The 4,825-nt window shown below is 40.9% G+C and overlaps 1 non-coding gene across 1 annotated transcript; it reads left to right on the top strand.

The window, feature by feature from the left end:
• Positions 1–1,099: 1,099 nt before the first annotated feature.
• TRNAW-CCA (transfer RNA tryptophan (anticodon CCA)) lies at positions 1,100–1,171 on the top strand. Its single transcript has one exon. It is a non-coding gene; the product is annotated as a tRNA-Trp (tRNA).
• The last annotated feature ends 3,654 nt before the right edge of the window (positions 1,172–4,825 follow it).

Below are 4,825 nucleotides of genomic sequence, written 5' to 3'. Positions count from 1 at the left end.
ATTAAAGCTTTCTGATGGGATAGACTGACTGAGGGGGGTACTGGGTCTTTTCTGATGGGCAGGGCCATGCTCAGTAAATCTTTAGTCCAATTTTCTGTTGATGGGTGGAGCTGTGTTCCCTCCCTGCTATTTACATGGGACCAAACTATGGTGAAGGTAATGAAGACAATGGTGACCTCCCTCAAAAGATCCCATCCATTTACTGCTACAGTTCTTGCCCCCAATCCTGCGGCAGGCCACCACCAACCTACGCCTTTGTCAGAGACACCCAGACACCCACAGACAAGTCTCCTGTCTGGTCACTGTTCCTTTCTCTTGGGCCTTGGTGCACAAGGTTCTGTTGTGCCCTCCAAGAGTCTATTTCCCAGTCCTATGTAAGTTCTGGTGACTCTAGTGGGGTTTATGGTGACCTCCTCCAAGAGGACTTAAGCCATACCCACACCCAGAGCCCCCGTCCCTGTCGTAGACCACTGCCAACCCGTACCTCCACAGGAGACGCTCAAACAGTCTTTGATCAAGCTTTAACAAAACTAGACTACCCCTAAATGCTCAGTTGAGACAGACAATTCTTTTTCATTTGATTTAAACCCATATGGGTTAGGCTTTCTATCACTTGCAACAGGAATATTCTTAAGTAATATATGTAACATGATTACATTTACAGTTTATAAAGCTTGTCTGGGCTACAGGGATACATTGTAAGCAAGACGGCTGGGAGAACTGTTAAAGAGTTGAACTGGTTGAGAAATGGTATGGCTGGTGGGGGCAGGGATGGGGGCAACTGGAGCAGAGAAAAGTGATAGATTTAAAGGATATTTAGGGTACTAGTTAGAGGATTTGGATGGAGAGAAAAGTTAAAAATGACTTGTGTCAATAGGCTTTCTGACCTGAGTTAGTAGATTGGGGGCACCATTCACTGAGGTGAGGAGATTGGATATTGTTTGCCAAACAATACTGGATATTGCTTATCCAATCCAGACTGGATAAGGTTTGCCTATAAAATGTCTGTGTGAGATGACAAATGGGGTATTGGCTATATGGGTCTGAAATTCAACAGACAGGACTAGGCTGTTACAGATTTAAGAGTCACTAGTGGGCTTCCCTGGTGGCTCAGAGGTTAAAGCGTCTGCCTCCAAAGCGGGAGACCCAGGTTAGATCCCTGGGTTGGGAAGATCCCCTGGAGAAGGAAATGGTAACCCACTCCAGTCTTCTTGCCTGGAGAATCTTATGGATGGAGGAGCCTGGTAGGCTACAGTCCACGGGGTCGCAAAGAGTCAGAGACGACTGAGCGACTTCACTAGTGTATTCAGCAGAGAAGACAATGGCACCCCACTCCAGTACTCTTGCCTGGAAAATCCCATGGATGGAGGAGCCTGGTGGGCTGCAGTCCATGGGGTCGCTAAGAGTCCAACATGACTGAGCAACTTCACTTTCCCTTTTCACTTTCATGCATTGGAGAAGGAAATGGCAACCCACTCCAGTGTTCTTGCCTGGAGAATCCCAGGGACGGGGGAGCCTGGTGGGCTGCCGTCTATGGGGTCGCAGAGTCGGACATGACTCAAGTGACTTAGGAGCAGCAGCATCAGCAGCAGTGTATTCAGAGTAAATGAAGTTGTTTAGTGAGAAAGACAGAATATCAATATCTAAGAAAAGGTGAAGGAGATGAAGAAGGAACAGAGAGAAGGTAATTCACGAATGTGCAGCATCACAGGAGCCAAAAAAAAAAAAACAAACGGGTTACGAAGGCCAGAGTGGCAAAGGCTGTTTCGTTCAACTCTCTGCGACCCCATGGACTGTAGCCCACCAGGCTCCTCTGTCTATGGAATTTTCCAGGCAAAATACCATAAGGAGTTGCCACTTCTACTCCAGGGGATCTTCCAGACCCAGGAATGGAACCCACATCTTTTGTGTCTCCTGTAATGACAGCCGGATTCTTTACCGCTACCGCAACATGGGAAGTAAGAGGTAAAGTTGGATGGAACTGGGAAGGTTCTTTTAAATCTTAAGAACATGGAGGTCATTAGCAAATTTTGAACAATAATGGGTACAATCTAGATTATAGCAGGTTGAGGTTAAGTGAGGAGTGTGTTTGTGAGAAAGTAGAATCATCAAACGAGAAGAACTTTTTCAAGTTATTCCACTTTGCAGTCACATTTTTCAAAAAGTCCAGAGCTAAGTCATCAGCCCCCTTTAGTTTCTAATACTGACCTATTTGGTGCTCTTATCCAGTCTCATGTCTTTTTTTTGGTTACCAGTTTGGAGTAATTAGAAACCATGCTCCGATAAACATTATTTTACTCATTAAAAAAAAAAAGTATGGATGAGATGGTATCAAACCATTATCCCTCCTCTAGTCCTTGAGGTCCTATGCTGCTACTCTGCCCTAATACCTACTACTCTGTCCCTTGGTTATTTGGTACTCATCAAACAAAAGACGCCTTCCAGTTGTTGTAGACCCTTTGCACTGGCTATTTCTTGTTCCTGGAGTGTGCCTCCCTAAGATCTTCACAAGGCTCTCTCCCTCTCCTCTTCTAAGTCTGTTCCTATGGCACCTCCATGAAACTCACCTGACCACACTATTTAAAATACCAATTTGCTTCCCTGATACTCTTATTCCCCTCTACCCTGCCTTACTTCTTTTCTTCACACAACTAACAAGTATAAGTTTAACAAACAATGAATGTCATTATGTTTATGACAAAGATAAAATATTAAAAGCAACAAGAGAAAAGTGACAAATAAGATACAAGGAATTTCCATCAGGTTATCAGCTGATTTCTCAACAGAAACTCTACAAGCCAGAAGAGAATGGCATGATACATTTAACTGATGAAAGAGAAGAACCTACAACCAAGAATACTCTACCCAGCAAGACTCTCATTCAGATTTGATGGAGAAATCAAAAGTTTTCCAGACAAGCAAAAGTTAAAATAATTCAACACCACCAAACTAGCTTTATAACAAATTCTAAAGGAACTCTAGGCAGGAAACAAGACAAGGAAAAGACTTACAGAAAATAAACCCAAAACAATTAAGAAAATGGTAATAGGATCAAACATATCCGATAACTACCTTGAATGTAAATGGATTAAATGCACCAACCAAAAGACACCGATGAAAACATGTGCCATATATGTACTTCCACTTACTACATCACTCTGTTTGATCCCCAAACTGTATGTAATTATTTTATAGTTAGGTTAATCATGTTCCCATCATGGCTTGCAATTGTCATTATCTTTTACTTTTTGTCTGGCTATTGATTGTGAAAACTGATAAACATCTTTTATTATTGTGATTATATAACTATTATTCACTTAATACCATTGTATCATGATTGGTCAACAGAAAAATAATAGAATTCTATATCACCAAAACTGTCATTTAATAGAAAAACCTGTAATCCAGATGCGTATCAGAATTATCTCGGAAATTTTTGAAAAATACAAATACCCAGATATTGTTTTTTTGCTCCAAAGCTCCAGATATGTTTCTAGAGAGCAGTCATGTTTAAAAACAACTGGACTATATGATGATCTTTTACCTTTATCTAGTTTTGTTTCACTTTTTCTATTTCATATTCAGTTCTCTCATTTCATTTAGTTTATGTTTTCCAATTTCTCCATCTCTCTTTTTTTTGTTCTTTCTCAAGACTTTCTCAAGTATAGTAGAAAAACTTTTGCATACATATATATAATACATATAATATACATATTAGATAACATGAATTTTTGCCTAATTAAAAAAATTATGGCGTTAAATAAATCTAAGTTGGATAAGGAAGGGGGTGAAGATATAAAGAGTCTGAGACAAATTAAAAGGTTCCATGAACTACAGCAGTGATTGTCAAACTTTAGTGGTGTAAGAATCACCGGGAAAGGGGCAGATTCTGAATTATTCAGTAGGTCTGGGCTGAAGACCAAAATTTATTTTCAACAACGATCCTAGTTGATTCTGATGTCAGAGGGCCATAGACCAATATTTGAGTAGTAGTGGATTTGAAATGATAGTTTAAAGTGCTGTTTTGAAAGAAGCTGAGAGAAAGAGAGAGGGAAATAGTGGGGGGTGATGATATTTACTGCAGGAATAGGTGGTTACAGTGTGAGATGATTAACTTATTATCTCAAAGATGGAACAGCCTGGAATGATGAAAGGAGTGGGTTGCTGAAGTGGAGACTGAAATGGAAATAAATATCACCAGAGGGGAGTACCAAAAGTCTAGGTAATAATCCATGTGGACCCTAAAGCTGCCCCAGATGATGGCAGTACTTGTAAGCAACAGGCAAAAGTATGAACAAAGTTCAAAACCATTAGTAAATGAGGGGAAGGAACTATAGGTGGGTAGAGATCAAGCAAAAATATGAAGTTGAAGGACCTGTAATTAGCCAAGAGTTTTTACGCAATGGCAGAGAAGTGAAACTGGCCAATAGTATGTGAGCCCTTATTGTCTGGCAGGCTTTACAAACATCAGTCCATTTCACTCTCACAAACAACAACTCACAAACTTCATATAAAGTGAAAGTGAAGTCGCTCAGTCGTGTCCAACTCTTTGTGTCCCCATGGACGGTAGCCTACCAGGCTTCTCCATCCACGGGATTTTCCAGGCAAGAGTACTGGAGTGGGTTGCCATTTCCTTCTCCAGGGGATCTTCCCGACCCAGGGATCGAACCCAGGTCTCCTGCATTGTAGGGAGACACTTCACCGTCTGAGCCACCAGGGAAGTCATATAAATAAAAGTAGGTGTAATTTTTATTTCACTGTTATGAGGAAACAGAAGCTGTTTTAATACAGTTCAGCAAAAGAAAAAAAAAAGATCTCCAGAATA

The sequence above is a fragment of the Odocoileus virginianus genome, chromosome 5 (genome assembly GCF_023699985.2).
Source record: "Odocoileus virginianus isolate 20LAN1187 ecotype Illinois chromosome 5, Ovbor_1.2, whole genome shotgun sequence".
Lineage (NCBI taxonomy): Eukaryota > Metazoa > Chordata > Mammalia > Artiodactyla > Cervidae > Odocoileus > Odocoileus virginianus.
Note: the sequence above shows the minus strand (reverse complement) of the source record. Positions and strands in the feature narration are given on the sequence as shown.